Source organism: Lactuca sativa, chromosome 1, assembly GCF_002870075.4.
Source record: "Lactuca sativa cultivar Salinas chromosome 1, Lsat_Salinas_v11, whole genome shotgun sequence".
Classification (NCBI taxonomy): Eukaryota; Viridiplantae; Streptophyta; class Magnoliopsida; order Asterales; family Asteraceae; genus Lactuca; species Lactuca sativa.
In genome coordinates, this window is record NC_056623.2 from 7,463,937 (window position 1) to 7,481,946 (window position 18,010).

Sequence of the window (18,010 nt, forward strand, 5' to 3'; positions counted from 1 at the left end):
GGATTCATTTCTAATCAAGCTTTGTCCCTTTCTTTTTCAGATGTCTGCTAACAACAACAACAACAACGCTTCTGGGTCATTCTCGTTGATGAACTTGTGTCAGAAAGTGACATTTGATGGTTCAAACTTCAACGAGTGGATGAGATACATTCGCATGATCACACGCTACGAGGACAAAGAATATGTCCTCGATGAAAAGCTTGAGAAGATCATCCCAGATGTTGCTACTCCTGAGGAACTGGCCGCCTTTGAGGCCCACGAGCATGATGCCACGAAAGTTCACTGCATCATGCTGGCCACCATGAACCTCAAACTCCAAAAGTCCTATGAGGACATGTATCCATATGAAATGCATCAGGATTTGCTGGACAGGTATCACCAGAGCGCGAGGCAAGAGCGCTATGAGATCATTACTAGCATGATCACCGCTAAGATGGGGAGTGGAGAATCCCTAACCTCTCATTTGCAGAAAATGCAGAGGTATGTTGATCGTCTTCTCAAACTTAATGTTAAGTTTGATGAGGATTTGGCTATTGACATAATCCTCCACTCCTTGCCCTCCTGCTACAATCAGTTTAGGATGACCTACCATATAAACAAAGAGGAGGTCTCCTTGAGCAAGCTCCAAGGACTCTTGAGGACTGCTGAGAGCAACCTCAAAGACAAATCCGTTGCACCGTCGCCTGCTGTGGCCGCTCCCGTGATGGCGATAGGTCAAGGAAAGGGTAAAAAGAGGAAGGCTCCATGTAAGAGCCACCATAAGGGGAAACCCCGTGATGGTTCGTCATCAAGTGGGACCAAAGCAGGCCCCATTAAACCCTCTTCCGATCCTAAAGAAGCAGAGTGCTTCTATTGCCACCAAAAGGGCCACTGGAAGCGAAGCTGCCCACAATATCTGCAGGACATAAGAGATGGGAAGATCAAGCCCACATTTGCAGGTATGTATTCTATTAAATCTAATAACTCATCATTTGCTACTTCATGGGTTCTTGATACAGGATGTGGTTACCACATTTGTTCTGATTTGCAGGGCCTAAAAAGAAGTAGGGAGATGGAGCATGGGAAGATGAACCTGATTATGGGAAACAGAAGATCGTCGCCTGTGACCAAAGTCGGTGTTTATTCTTTAGTGTTAAGTAATGGGTTAGGAATAGATTTAGAGAATTGTTGTTATTCGCCAGATATGGCAAGAAACATTATTTCTTTTCATGGGTTGTTTAGACAAGGTTTCAGATATTCTTTTGATAATAGTAATGGTTCTATTAATGTTTATTTGAATGGTGTCTTTTATTTCAATGCATTACCTTGTAATGGGATTTATGAATCAGTGATGATTGTTGATAATTTTGGAAATAATGTTTTGAATATTGATTCGTCTACTAGTCTAGACAAAGCATGCTTGTGGCATTGTCGTCTTGGCCATGTCAACAAGAAACGCATAGCCCAACTCCAAAAGGATGGAGTGTTGGAGTCATTCGACCTTAGGGACGATGACACGTGTGAGTCTTGTTTACTTGGGAAGATGACCAAGTCACCCTTTACTGGCACTTGTGAAAGGGGTGAGGGTTTATTGGATCTCATACACACCGATGTGTGTGGGCCCTTTAGATCCACCACAAGGGATGCTTGCCGCTTCTACGTGACTTTTACAGATGATTATAGCAGATATGGATATATCTACTTGATCAAGCAAAAGTCGGAAACCTTTGAAAAGTTCAAAGAGTTTAAGAATGAAGTGGAGAATCAGCTGGGCAGGAAAATCAAGATGCTTCGGTCAGACCGAGGAGGAGAGTACCTAAGTCTTGAGTTTCACGACTATCTAAAAGAATGTGGAATCGTTTCGCAATTGACGCCTCCGAGAACGCCACAATTGAATGGTGTGGCTGAGAGACGTAATCAGACCTTGTTGGACATGGTTCGTTCTATGATGAGTCGGACTTCGCTACCAATAGCTTTCTGGGGGTATGCCTTAGAGACTGCCGCCCATATACTTAACTTAGTTCCCACTAAGAAGGTTTCCAAGACTCCTCACGAGATGTGGACAGGGAAGGCTCCCTCGTTGGCACATATCAAGGTTTGGGGTTGTGAGGCTTTCGTAAGACGAGAGACTCACGACAAACTAGAACCTCGCAGTGAGAAGTGTTATTTCATCGGCTATCCGCAGAAGTCTTTTGGCTACCTTTTCTATAGACCGAGTGACAATGTTGTCTTCGTTGCTAGAAGAGGGGTTTTCCGAGAAAGGGAATTAATAATCCAAGAAGACAGTGGGAGGCAAATTGAACTTGAAGAAATTCAAGATCAAAGCGATGAAGGAACCTCGGACACTGGCACTCAACTTGAGGAGGAAACTCCTGTTGAACCTATTGACGAGTCCCTACCTCTTCGACGTTCCACTAGGGCTAGCGTTCCACCCCAGTTTTATGGTTTTCATATTACTACTGAAGGGGATACATTTATTAGTGATAGTACACTAGTAAATTTGGATGAACCTAGCAGCTATAAGGAAGCCATGGCAGGCCCGGAGTCTGCAAAATGGAAAGAGGCTATGGACAGTGAGATTCAGTCCATGTACGACAACCAAGTTTGGAATTTGGTTGATAATGTACCGGGTCGTAAGACAGTCGGGTGCAAGTGGATCTTCAAGAAGAAGACGGACATGGATGGGAAAGTGCATACTTATAAAGCACGATTGGTTGCGAAGGGCTTTACTCAAACTCCCGGAGTTGACTATGATGAGACCTTCTCACCAGTTGCGAAGATAAAGTCTATTAGGGTGATGCTTGCCATAGCTGCGTTTCATGATTATGAAATATGGCAGATGGACGTGAAAACCGCTTTCCTTAATGGAAAGTTGGCTGAGGATGTCTATATGAATCAGCCAGAAGGTTTTGTCGATGTGAAGCATCCGAATAGAGTATGCAAGCTTGAGAAATCTATTTATGGATTGAAACAAGCATCTCGCAGATGGAATCTTTGTTTTGACGAGAAGGTTAAAGAGTTTGGCTTTCTGCGAAGCGAAGATGAATCTTGTGTGTATGTCAAAGCCAGTGGGAGTATAGTAAGCTTCCTCGTATTGTATGTCGACGACATACTACTCATAGGAAACGATGTCCCAACCTTGCAGGAAGTCAAGTCCTGGCTTGGGAAATGCTTCGCTATGAAGGACCTCGGAGAAGCCGCTTATATTCTGGGAATAAGAATAGTAAGAAACAGGGAAAAGAGACTGATAGGACTCAGTCAGGATACATACTTGGAAAAGGTACTAAAGCGTTTTAGTATGGAAAATTCCAAGAAAGGGGAGTTGCCAATCCAAAGCAATACCAAGCTGAGTAAGACTCAGAGCCCGAGTACAGAGACAGAGATAGCTGATATGAGCCGAGTACCTTACGCTTCCGCAGTAGGCTCTATCATGTACGCTATGACTTGTACTCGCCCTGATGTGGCCTTCGCTTTAAGCATGGTCAGCAGATATCAAGGGAATCCTGGTAGGGCACATTGGATTGCGGTTAAGAATATTCTTAAGTACCTTCGGAGGACCAAGGGATGGTTTCTAGTCCTCGGTGGGAGTGATGACTTAAGGGTACGAGGGTACAGTGATGCTAGTTTTCAGACGGATCGGGATAACTTCTGATCGCAGTCAGGCTGGGTCTTTACCCTAAATGGAGGAGCAGTGACTTGGAAAAGTTCCAAGCAAGAGACCGTAGCTGATTCAACGTGCGAATCAGAGTATATTGCGGCGAGCGAAGCGTCAAAGGAGGCTATATGGTTGAAGAACTTCATTGGAGACCTTGGAGTTGTGCCATCCATAAAAGAGCCCGTGGAAATTTTCTGTGATAATGAAGGAGCGGTTGCCTTAACCAAGGAACCAAGGGATCATGGCAGATCTCGACATATCGACAGGAAATACCACTTTATTAGACATCGGGTAGAAGAGGGACTCCTCGTTGTGAAGAGGGTATCGTCAGAAGATAACCCAGCAGATCCCCTTACAAAGGGACTGAGTAGGGTCAAGCATTTGCAGCACGCTAGGAGCGTAGGGCTGAAGGACGATATTAGTTTAGATTAGATAGGTAGAAAACTTGTAATAGATAATGTCATATTCAACAAATGATGATTATATAAAGGTGTGTTATTTATAAGAAAGTTTCTATCTTGTGTTGATTATTTATCTATTGTGTCGATTTTTCATGTTTTGACTTCCTGAATAATAAGATTATTCGAACAGTTCACAATCGCTCATATGTTGGAAGTAGATATGAAGGAAGATTGTCATAAATTTGTTTGTAGATTGTCTGAAAAGTTTTAGACATAGCAAAGGTTTGCTGCAAAGTTTATGAGTGCTTATGAAATTTGTATTGAGCATTGAAATAGACCCACACTTGCTGGTATTACTTCATGAATGTTATCACAAGTGATCGCAAGATGATAATATCATATAATCTTTAAACCTAGAGATATGGTTATTGTTTACTAGTTGATTATACGTTGATAATACGAAAACGCATCAGTAACTTGGTGTTATAAAACGTATTATTGTGTGTGGTTTAACTAGTAAATGATAAAGGCATATTAGTCAACGTTTTCTGTTCCTTTTATTCTATGAGGATAAAAGCGATATCTCGGCCACTTGATGATTTGGTTTGACTTATGTGCCGGGCCCGGTCAGGATAAAGTTGATGTGTTCAACTGAGTTCTATGTCGAACAAATCAGAAATCAAGAAATAGAATGCTAGACAATAAGTATTGTTAGCATGATATCTAGAACAGAGGATTATACGATCCCTTATCTGAAGGACAGATTATTGGTCAGAGTTGACAGCGGCTATTGAAAGCTACGATTGCTATCGGGTACGGAAGTTATACGTGAGATATAGTTACTAGACTTATCCAAGTGGGAGACTGTTGGATTAGTGTCTAAGTCAGTAACCATATTTGGTATATACTTGACCCAAGTGTGCATGGTCCTTTTGGGTTGCCTTCGCCAAAGCAACTTGACAAGGTAATTTTATATGAGAGAGGAGATATTATGATTTATTAATATATTATAAGAATAATATATTAAAGGAGAAATCATATTTATTTAATTAGTATTAGTCATAAATTAATTAGGAATTAATTTGGTGACTAAAAGAGATTAATTAAATAAAAGGGTATAAACTGTCAAATGTGTGATAGTTGAGTTTTGGGCTAGGAAACCTAATGGACTAAGGGGGAACGAAATTATGATGAAGGATCATCATATTTTCGTCCAAAGGCCTCATTCCATAAGGCTCCTTGGGCTGCTTGGTGGCTAAGCTGTCCATTAGGGTTTTGGCTGAAACCCTAGCACCCTATAGTATAAATACATGCCCTATGCTTCAATTTGAGGCCACTTGATTCCAAGGAAACCCTAGGGCCGAAATTAGCATCATTCCCTTCTCTCTCTTTGTTGCCTTCTTGCTTCAAGGTGTTTGTGAGCCATTAGAGGCACTACAATTGTGGTGCTTGCTTTCAAGAGTTCAAGAGAGTTCAAGAGATCAAGGAAACTAGTTGTTATTGCTATATAACAACAAAGGTATGTTTACTACACTTCTATGTAATTTTCGAAAATTATAGAAGCATGCCAGGGTTTTATTTTGTGTTCATAAAGTTGTATGTCTTATAGTGAAAACATAGATCCAACTAGGGTTGCATGCACACATAGGATTGTTTGTATAAAACCTAACACCTATATCCTAATTGGAAGCAATACGCATTTTCTTAGCGTATGTGGCACACAAAAATATCAAAGTACATCAAATGGATGTAAAAAGTGTCTTTCTGAATGGAGAACTGAAGGAAGAAGTCTACTTACAATAACCTCCAGGCTTTGAAAGTCTAGAATTTTCAAACCACTGCTACAAGTTGGAGAAACAGTTTACAGTCATACGCAAGTGTTGGGTCAAAAATATGGTTTATACTTTACTTTTCTAGGAAAATGTATTTTTGTGTCTTGGACCGTAAACAGCTTGGTGTTTACGGTCGTATACGTGTTTACGGTTGTGTTTACGGCCATGAACAGGTTTACGGCCGTAAACCCATTCACGGCCTATGTTCACCAAGTCCATATTCCCCAAGTATATATATATAGGTGTTAGGTGGTTGAGGAGAGATTGAAGAACAGAAGATAATAGAGGAGCTTATGTGTGTGTATTTGAAGGTGTTCTAGAGAGAGAAAAGAGAGTGTGTGTTAGTGTGTGTGTGAATATTGTATCCGGATCTTCATTCATATAAATACATACAAGATTCATCATCTTCTTCTTCTCCTTCTCTTCTATTTGATCTGACATCATCCGTTTGATTGGGATTCCGCACCATCAAACGGATCTGATTGATGAACAAGCAGATTAGGGACTTACAATTGGTATTAGAGCAAGGCTGTATCAATCAATTTTTTTCGGATATGCAGATTATTTGATCTTATTTTTAAAGGATTTCTGCATTTTTGGATAGATCTTGGCAAAATAAGGGGGGTTTGTTATTCGCGTTTTTCATAAAAATGAGTTCTGGATCGAGTTTTGGAGCAAAAATGGTGAAAAACGTCGTTTTTTTAAGGGTTTACGGCCGTAAACAATTTGCGGCTAGGGTTTCTCGGCGGCGGCGGCTAGAGCTTCGGAGTTTACGGCCTTGGAGTTCACGGTCCGGATTTGCGGTCCGCAGCTTCGCGTGTTCGGCTCGCGTCCTCGCACGTGACATCCTCGCATCGCATAGCATCAGCTTCTTACTCGTTCAGCACTTATTAAAAAAAATGGGGGGGGGGGGGGGGGTTTGGAGCTGCGAGGATTCGAACCTGGGCGCCTTGCACAATCATTCCCTCCGCCTAACCAGCTCATCTAGGTTGATAGATGATTCAATCTTCCCGAATTTAATTGAAAAACTCTCATTTTCGAACCCAGTTTTGCAAAATTGTCATTTTTAGCCCAAAATTAAATTTCTTTTATTTTTAAATTCCTTTTTCATCTAAAAATATTAATAATAATAATAATAATAATAAATAATAATAATATAGTTTTTAATTTTTGATTTTTGTCTTCAAAAATTGACTTTGACTTTTAAGTTTGACCTTTGACTTTAAACTTTGACTTTCTCGTTTGACTTTTAAATTTTCAAATTTAGCTTTTTGGTTTGACTTTTAACTTTGACTTTTTAAATTTGACTTTTAAGGTTTATAGTCAAAGGGCATTTTTTTTGTTGTTTGATTTTGAAGTTTGATTTTGGCTTCTAGTTGTGTTTTTAATGGCTTTTAAGGTCAACGAGGGAAATAAAGACATGAAAGAGAATCGTCAGGATATGTTAAGACAAAATTTCAACATGTTCAATTATATCCCTGGAGAAACCTTGGAAGCTTAATTGCAGCGATTTACTACACTCACTACTGAGATGAATATAGTTGGGATCTTCTTGAACAAATCTAAGATAAACAAAAAGCTATTGAATTCACTTCCGAAATCGTGGGATAGGAACATAGTTGTCATCAAGAAGAAAAAAGATCTCAATCATCTTAGTCTTGTTGCTGTAATTGAAGAACTTGACGCTTTGAAGTGTGGAAATACAATGAGTTCTGCAAACACTCCGGTCAATGAAGTTTCATGCTCTCAATCATGTGAAGCTACGATTAAACTTGTTCGTGAACATAATGATTTGCTAAAAAGGGAAGTCGAGGACCTAAAATACGAAGGATATCAACTTAGGAAAGGACAGAAACCCATGAAGGCTGAATTAGAAACAAAAACCAAAGATTTTAGGAAGCTTCAGGAAGATTATAGCAATAAATGTGAAAATTATGATTATGTTAAGAAACAACTTGCTGAATTAACTGCTGAGATTGACACTTTAAAAAGCAAATTTGTAACTGCAGATTTTGATTTTAGAAAATTTGATGTGTCAAGCGAAGTAGTTGCGAACATGATAGACCGTTGTTTGCAATTTAAAAATAACCAGCAAAAAGGTCTAGGGTATGATAGTGCTCCTCCACCTTTCAATCATAACTACACATCCATCCCTATGACACAGGAAGAAATTGACAAGGAGGCACATCTTCACTATGGCAAACCATCTGGATTTGTGTCAGGAGGTATTCAGGTTGAAAATACTAATGTTTCTACTTTATGTGCAGGTAAAGTAGCAGAAGATGAGAACAAGGAGAAAAACATTGAACAAACGAACATCTCCTTGAGCTCTGAATCTGTTGCTTTGAACTCAGCTGCTTCTGATCAACCTGCTGTTGAGAAATACAGGCCACCAATTCCAGCGCAACAAAGTGCTTGTTGCAAGTGTGCATGTGGGAACAACAAGAAACGAGGCAAGGATACGCCACCATGGTCAGGAAGAAACAACTTCACAGTGAAGAAAAAGACATGTTTTCACTGTGGAACACCTGGACATATTGCCTGAAACTGTCCAAATCATGCATACGTTCCCTACTACGCACAAGGATGGCAAAACGCGCCAAGTGGGAGATACTTCAAAAGAAACCCTTCTAGGTTACGTTCAGACAATGGTGATTGGAACGCGCAGAAGGCCAGGAATCAAACCCACAAGGCAAAGAATCCAAATCCCAGTTGCAAGAAGGAAATGTCGGCCAAGAAGCCCAATCCAAGAGATGCTCCAGTGAAACAAAGACCGGTTAGGTCAAAGTCATCTCAACGGCCGACATCAAGATCAAAAGCAAGTACTGAGCCACCCATCAGATCGAAAAATAAATGGGTTAAACCCAACTACAAATGGGTTCCGAAGGCTCAATCTCCTAAATTACCTAATGACTCTAACGTTTCTACATCTTCTGTTTCTGATAAGCAGGATATGTCATGGGAGAGAGTATTGTGCAAGGATGAAAAAGGTCGACCCAGTTTCAAAATGGAATGGGTTCCAAAGACCAACTGATCCCGTTCTGTGTCAGAGCAGCTATGGAGGCATATCATCAGACTTCAGTTTGTTGGCAGTGGCTGTTCCAGACACATGATAAGGGACATCTCTCAACTGTACGACATTCAAACCTTTGTTTGAGAGTATATGTCCTTTTGCAGGAAAGGAGGAAAGGAAGAGATTGCAAATGGGGTTAGTGCTTAATGACATGAAGAATTTTCGGATCTGTTCTGAGATTATGCGTGTTGTTCTCAGACCTTCTGTATGCAAATTCAATCGGTGAATTACGATTTGCGTTTTCTTCTCTATACTCCTGAGTTTATCTTACTCTGATTCATTTTAAAGACAATTTTTTCATTTTCTTAATAGTTTTTCTTCGGTAGGTGTTTGTTGTGAAGTGATATCAATAATGTGATAACGGGCAATCTAAAACATGTGTAAAGGACTGAATCTGAATTGTCTAGACTTTGTGATCAATGTGCTGGTAGGCACAAAGGATTTGACAGTGTGGATTTAGTTAGGATTGTTTGGACTGACCATACGACGCTCGGGTAGATTGAGCAATGAGATAAACACGGGAACCCACAGGATACACTAAATTAATATACATCTAGAGCAGTGGTTCAACTTTTCCTTGATGTATAGACTTATGTCCTTAATTCTGGTTCTAATAGGGCGACTGGGGGGTTCTGATAAAGTAGGTCTGTAGGAAATTATTTTCGTGCTTTCTATCTGTCACTCACATGTTGCCTCATCTGCGTGATCGGAAGATCCGACCTGGATTGCAACATATGCAACTCTATTTCTACGCACCTCCTTATCTATGAAATTCTTCTGATCTGTTAGCCATATGATGTCTCATCTACGTGATCGGAAGATCCGACCTAGAACATAGCATATGCACCCTACTATTTCTATAACTCTTTATCTCTGTTAGTTATATGTTGTCCCCTCTGCGTGATTGAAAGAGATCTGACCTGGGACACAACATATGCATCTATCTCTAAATATGTCTTCCTCATTAATAATTTTTTACTCACCTAAAGTAAGGAGTCCTTAAGAAGTTCTTGATAACCAAGGTATATCGGGAAGTGGGGAACACGTTCTAGTGCAACTAAAATTTAACCATTTAGAGGTTGTTTGTAGATCTCGCTGCTTAATTTAAGTGGACAACAATACCCGTGGTCGTTGTCAGCTAAATGGTATATTTGAAAATTTTTTCAATATCCTTTGTGTTTAAGTGGACCATAATACCGGCGATTGACCAGATCTATTCATGAAAGTGAAGGTACTGATAAACAAGTTCAGGTTGTCTCACAACTTTGATCCCAAATATTTTTGTTTTTGTTAAATTTGTTCATAGTTTTCCTCTATGCACAAATTTAGGGGGAGAATTAAAAAAATTCAAAAATCAAAAAAAAATTTAAAAATTTAAAAAAAACAAGAAAAAATCAGAAAATTCAAAATCAAAAAAATAGTGTTATATTATGTTTTATTTCTTGTTCAAGAAAATCAAAAATCCAAAAATATTTTTGTTTCTGTTTTATTTTTTCAGAAAATATGAAAAATCCAAAAATATCGTGTGTTAAATTTTCTTTTAGTTTTGTTTTGTCTTAAAAAGTGAATCCAGATGTAGATGAGACTCATGGAGAATGTATCGAAGATTTTTTGAGCCAAGGCTTCATCCGTTAGCATCGAAGAATTCTCATTCGAAGGAGCAAGAATGAAGATTATTCTTTCAACATTCAATCCTTCAACCCCAGTAGCAAGGTGAAGTTGAAATTGAAGATTATATGACGGATTGCATTGAAGTCTCCTCAATCAGTCTGCTGCTATCTTAAACCTGCTGAAGTATTCCAGAAGATTTGTTCTCTCTGATATTCTCTCTGAAGATTCTCAAGCTGAAAGCGCTATCTTTCAAGAATCAGTACATCAAGCCTCCTCACCCAATGTGCGTTCAATGTCAAATTCTGAAGAAAAGCCCAACTGCTCAAGATTCATTGAAGATTCATCAAGTTCATCTTGAAGTTGTGAAGAATATGAAGATTAATGCTGAAGCCAAGCTCTCGATGAAGATTAACAAGAAAAGCTAGCTACTTTTTAGGGGGAGCTTGTTGGGTCATTTAGAAAACAAAGTTATAAACCAAGGGGAGATTGTTGGGTCAAAAATATGGTTTATACTTTACTTTTCTAGGAAAATGTATTTTTGTGTCTTGGACCGTAAACAGCTTGCTGTTTACGGCCGTAAACCCATTCACGGCCCATGTCCACCAAGTCCATATTCCCAAAGTATATATATATATATATATATATATATATATATATATATATATATATATATATACATACATATATATATATATATATATATATATATATATATATACATATATATAGGTGTTAGGTGGTTAAGGAAAGATTGGTGAACAGAAAAGAATAGAGGAGCTTATGTGTGTGTATTTGAAGGTGTTCTAGAGAGAGAAAAGAGAGTATGTGTTAGTGTGTGTGAATCTTGTATCCGGATCTTCATTCATATCAATACATACAAGATTCATCATCTTCTTCTTCTCCTTCTCTTCTATTTGATCTGACATCATCCATTTGATTAGGATTCCGCACCATCAAACGGATATGATTGATGAACAAGCAGATTAGGGACTTACAGCAAGCACCAAGGGCATGGTATGAGACTCTCTCTGAGTTTCTTGTCACCTTCGGTTACAAAAAAGGAGTTATTGATCCTATTTTGTTTAGACAAGCAAATGGTAATCATTTAATGCTTGTTTTGATATATGTGGATGATCTCATCTTTGGATCAACAGATCAGGGTATGGTGGATGATTTTGCAAGACTCATGGAAGGTAAGTTTCAAATGAGCATGAATAGAGAGATCAATTTCTTTCCAGGACTTCAAGTTAAACAAGTCCCTCCAGGGATATTCATTCATCAAGAAAAGTACACCGCTGATTTATTGAAAAAATCCTCGATGGACAGTTGTTCTTCAGCAAAGGCTCCTATGGCATTTGGATACAAGATTTCAGATGGCCCTACCGGAGAGTCAGTTGACTACAAAATCTACCGAGGAATGATTGGGTCGTTGATGTCCCTCACCGCTAGTCAACCGGACATTGTATTTGCAATGGGTTTATGTGCTCGGTACCAACTGACCCTAAACTATCTCACTTGACCGCAGTCAAGCAAATCTTCATATATCTAAAGGGAAGTAAATCATTAGGCCTCTGGTACCCTGCGGGAAATGACTTCGGTCTTCAAGCATTCATAGATGCGGATCATGCAGGAAGCAGAGTAAACCGTAAAAGCACTTCGGGTGGATGCCAGTTCTTAGGTGGAAGATTAGTTAGTTGGTTTTCAAGGAAGCAGAATTATGTTTCTTTGTCTACCATAGAGGCAGAATATATGGCCGCAGCCAATTGTTATTCCTAAGTCCTTTGGATGAAGACTCAACTTATGGACTACGGTTACAGTATGTTGTGAGTGCCCATTTACTATGATTCAGAGAGTGCAATAGTGATTTCTTATAATCATATTCATCACTCAAAGACGAAGCATATTGAACTACGGTACCACTTCATAAAAGACCACATCCTTAAAGGTAACATTGAACTCATTTTTGTGCCGCTCATGAAGAAATAGCTAATGTTTTCACGAAGGCACTTGATGCTACAAAATTAAATGGCTTTTTGAACATGCTAGGAATGATGAACCCAGACCCGCAGTTCTTTTTGAATTGCTAAGAACCGCAGACTGTTTCAAGTCTTCACGGGTGAATGAACTACTTCTTTTCTTTTCAATAAAAAAACTCTTGAAGCCTTTCATTCACTACAGTTCTACTCTTAGAATAGTATATTCTTCATATTTATTCCTCAGTGTACTCTGCATACTGAAATTACATAAGATAAATATATTCTTCGGGTCTTTTATTTCTTTTATTTCTAACCTTCATGATCAAGTGTTCTTTTAGCTAATGCTATTGTAGTCAAACTGCATGCCACCGCAATCATATCACATATTATCGTAATCATCTAAATCCCGCTACAATTGCAACAAATGAACTTGCAATCATAACTTCATAAATCTTTTCAAATAATGTTGTGTGCTATTTAATGGTCTTTAATAACAAAAAAAAACATTCATTTTGTCGCACACGGCCTGTTCGGTCCTTTTCAAATAACTTTCCTCAGTCAGGTTCCATTTTTGGATTAAAAACAACTAAAACGTTTTTCCATAGAAAAAATCTTTTAGGAAATCTTTTTCCATTACCAGTCATGTCTCACAGCCCTTTGATGTTAAATCTATTTCCACTTCTCCATTTTTCACAAAAGATAAACAGTCCTCACCCCACGTTCAGTCGACGCGTGATCATAACTCTAAAAAATGCATTTAATGCTCCGTTTTTCCCAGAAATGACTTATTTTTTCTTTATTTTAATTTCAACTAATAATGGTAAAAAAAACCCAAAGGACATTTTTACTTTAACAGCTGTAATTAAATTAATAACAACAATTTTTGAAATCCGGAGGTATAAACCCCCAATTCTTCCCAATATAGCTTTTACGCTATCTGAACCCTTACGACGAACTCTCTCACTTCTTCATCTTCTTGCTCAAACATTTTTCTGCAAGTTCTCAAAACTTTTTCATAACAATGGTGAAGTATGGAATTTTAAAGAAGCAATCAAAGGCTTCGGGCTCTGCTCGTCCCACCAGTTCTGAATCCACCATCAAGGATCACTCTCCTTCCATTGCTCCAAGCAACTATAGAGGAATCTTTGAAGATCATCTATCATAAAACAAAGACATTAAACTAATGATCAAGTTCCTCCCAAAACATCCCTTGTATAGTGCGTTCGATTCTTTCACTGAAGTGGTTCCAATGGTGATTATGTCCAAGTGTGCCTTCTCGGCATTCAGACCTAGCCACAACTACCAAGAGATTCATTTGAATCTTGTTGATGACTCTTTAGTGGTCCTAACCAAGGAGAAATTCATCTTAACAATCAACTTAGGAGTTCTTCCATCCACAAAGTTCCACACTCCAAGTACCACTAATGTGTTCACCACTCTGTATCAGATGGGATACCAGAAGAAGCTTAAAGGCGTTGCCGAGTTCAAGAGAAATCAACTTCCATCTGTTTGGCAGTTCGTTTGCCATTACGTCATCAGGTGTCTTTCAGGAAGAACGGGTTGTACAAACAACATGGGAATTTTTTGGAGATCATTTGGAGTATCTTCATGGGAAATGCAGTCAATTATGGTCAAATCCTTTGGGACGATTTTCTTCAATATGTCTCAAAGGATGCCCCCAAAGAAGGAATGAATGAGCTAACTTTTGCTCGATTTTGGTCATTATGCATCTTCGATCTTCAAAAGGACGCTAAGCTAAGTCTGGGTAAAGACACGAACCTGTTTTCAAGTCGCGATCTAAAAAGGTACATTGCTTCTAAAGATCAAACTATGTTTGGACCTCTGAGACGATTACCGATGCACATAGTGGAGTCCATTGGACTCGCTACCATAGAGGTAGCTGACCACATACAAGCTACGAGTGATATTGACTCATATCACTCTTCCCGCCTAGACCCAGTCAGCATATCGCAACACAAGACCCCCAGACTACCGCAGACCATGCTACTTAGCCCAAACCCAAAAGAGCTAAGTCTCTTGTTGTTTCTAGGAAGACCTCAATGAATGTTGTGAAAAAAGGATTTGTTGACTCTAAGAAACATAAATCCAAGACCGCAGAGTCCTCTGTTGCAGTTCACAATTCTCCATCCAAGACTCTTGATCCCCCTATGAGTGTTCTTGAGGAAACTCATCAGGAGTCTTCGGATTCCGGAGAAATATTTAAAAGGAAGAAACTTAAACTCACCCCCATCAAGAGCCATATGCGAACCACAAATCATACTGTAGTCTCTTAAAAGACTCCGGTAGTCATTGGAGTCATTACAGACTCATCCGTTCATACCCCATCTCACCACTCAGATACAATAAGTGTATATTTTTCGTCTCGTCATGGAGACACACCCCCAATTGGACCCCAAGGGGACCAAATTGTTTCGATTCACCCTAAGGTCTCCAAGGCATCACACTTGCACGTATTTGAACCGGAGGAGTTGAACTCCATATTGCTTCATGTCACACAAACACTCAATACACCAATCGCACCGCAAAGCGCTTCTTTGTTAAGCCTAGCCGGAACTGAGCAGAGGCCAGACTTGACTCTAGGTCAAGGAGACAGAGGAAGCTCACAAAAATCCTATTCCATCGACATTACGATCAAGTGGTCTAGGCATGGGGAGCATAAATGTGCAAGGAACCACGAACCTGAGGGACACCTAAGAGAGACAAGGATTTGACGGTTACAACTCTGATGATTCTTGGACTCGATATTGTCCAAATACCGAGTCCGGAATCAGAAAATTTGAAGCTTTTAAGAGGGCGGTGAAAGCATGAAAGGTGCAACAAGTCCGACAGCAAAAACAAAAGGATGCAGCCATTTAATATGTGGCAAAGTATTGGGCAGATACGTTCAACAATGCCAAAGAGGTTCATGATATCTTAAAGATTCAGCAATGGATATCCCAGATGGAAGCAACTGTCCAACAAGCTCAATTCATGCCAGGTGGTATTGGTCCTTCGAAGCCCCCTCAACATGAAGAAGTGCATGATTCTAATGCAGATGGCACCACAATCAAAATAAGCTCAGCTCCAATGTTTGATTTTGATGAAGAAGATATGGAAGATGTTCAACAGCCTCCCCCCTCAGAAGAATTTATGATGGTTTTTGATGATGACAAGTCGAGTGGACCTCAACACTCCACCTCCAAACCCAAGGCGAAGAAGAAAAAAAAAAGAATACGGTCTCTCGAAAAGAATTTCTCAGTCTCCAGGTTAAAGTCGATAAGATCTTGGCCGCAATCACCTTTTAAGAACAACATAATACCAAAGTCCCTACACCATAATCTCTAGTGGAACATGTGGAAACTCTTGAGACCAGGGAAAATATGCTTGATCAAAGAGTCAGTTACAGGATTGAAATGGGAATCAGAGATTTGGATAATCACCGAACCGTAGATCATAAAGAGTTCATTTCCACTGCTGAAAAGCTCATCAAGGAGATAACAGCACTGAAGGATGAGTTCAAAGCCTCTCTTGAATAGCAAGCCACTCACTCCAACAAGTTGGTCGAAGAAACTCATAATGCCTTTGAATCCAGTCTTACGGTCCTTCAAACCACCATTAATGGGTTAATGTGATCTCTCACCACAAACTCAAGTGTTGATGAAATACTGTGACTTACTAAGGAAATCTACCAACTTCTCTTCAACAAAGACATCCCCAACAATCTTCAAATCTGTGAGCAGATGAAGTCTAAATTCAATGAAACTTTTTTAAGGATTGACAGTCTCAAGCAATGGTTTGAGGAGCAGCTAGAACCTGCTTCCTCAATGTTAGGGTGCAAAGTCACGCTTGGATGTGGAGTTTTAGGCTTTTCCTCTTGTATGTGTAATGAGTTGTCTTTCCTATAAATAAGAAGTGAGTGACACTCATTTATGTAAGGAACCTTTTGGAGTGTTAGACTAGAGAGAGAATTTGTACAAGACACACTTTGTATGTTCGTTATAGATCTAATATGAGCCTAAGATATTTATTTACTTGATGTGTTCTTGAGTTTACATGATGATTCACTATATCTTTTCTTATTCCGCACATGCCATTAGAATCAACACCATTATAATTGGTATCAGAGCGGTTGTGCTTGATTTGATAAAGAATTGATCCATGGTGGCAATCTAGATTTGGTGATTCATTTTTTGATCTTTGATCTTGGTGATTTAGAGAGTTTTGGATTCTAGAAATCGAATTCATCTTTGATTCTATTCATAATTTGATTTTCTTCACTAGAATTCAAGTGATTATCACGTTCTCTCTCTAGAAAACCCAAGTTCATATCGTTTGATTCGAAAGGAAAGAAGCAGTTCTGGAGAAATGGTTGATACATAATGATACTTTTCTAGGTGAATACACTTTTGAATCTCTTCTGTATTACTTAACTGTTGGATTGAAAAGTGAAGATGAACTCGTTTTAAATGGAGAAAAGAATGAAGTTGGAGAATTAATTAGTTGTCCAGGTCATCAAACCAAAGATTTGGTGATCGATTGGTTACAACGTATCAAGAGAGATGAAGAAATAGGAAAGAGGTGAAGTCATAAAAGGAATTCCTCTTGCTGAATGTAAATATGGAAGCAATAAACTTGAATTTTATTCAAATTATCGTGAAGCTCGGGAACATGTTCTTGATGATGATCATCGTGTTCTTGATGTTCTTGAAGTTCATGACAAGAAGATTCAAGTTGATTCTCATGAAGATGAAAAAGTTTTCTGCTCGATTGGAGTTCAAACCGATGAGATTTTGTGCACTTGTGATTCGTTTGAAGGAATGATTCCTTATCGGAAGTCGGTGATCCAAGAAATTCACAAGTATCAAACTCCAAAAGATTTGATTCAAATTCACAATGTTGTTGTTGTGGAAAGTGGGTTTGTTCAAGAAATCAAGTCTTCAAGATGCAAAAAGATGAGAAAGAAAAAGAAGAAAAAGATTAAATGCAAAAACAAACGGGTTTACTCACAAAAATCGTCAAATGTTGTGAAGTCGAAATCTGTGAAGCAAATTTGGGTTCCAAAGCGACAATCTCCAAAGGTTGCATTGAATTTGAAGTCAAAACGCAAAAGTGTTGATGGTTCTTTTGAAGATGTTCTTGGATCGTTAAAGAACACGAAGAACGTGTTGTACATCACGCATAATGGGTGGTACAATGTTCAAATTGGAGATTTTCTCGTTCCAATAAAATAACCAAGATCTTCTAAATTTGATTCGTTCGTTGAAAATGGAACTCGATTCGTCAAAAAGGTATCTCAAATTCTCAAATGGATTCCAAAATGACTATGATTTCGATTTATACTTTGCGTTTTTCATTTTTAATCGGTTTGTTTCATTGGATCAGATCTTTTTCAACCCCTTTAATTTATCCAATTATTATTTTTGGATCAAACTACAAAATCAAAATCATTTTCTAAATTCGATTACTATTCATCCTTGTGGTCC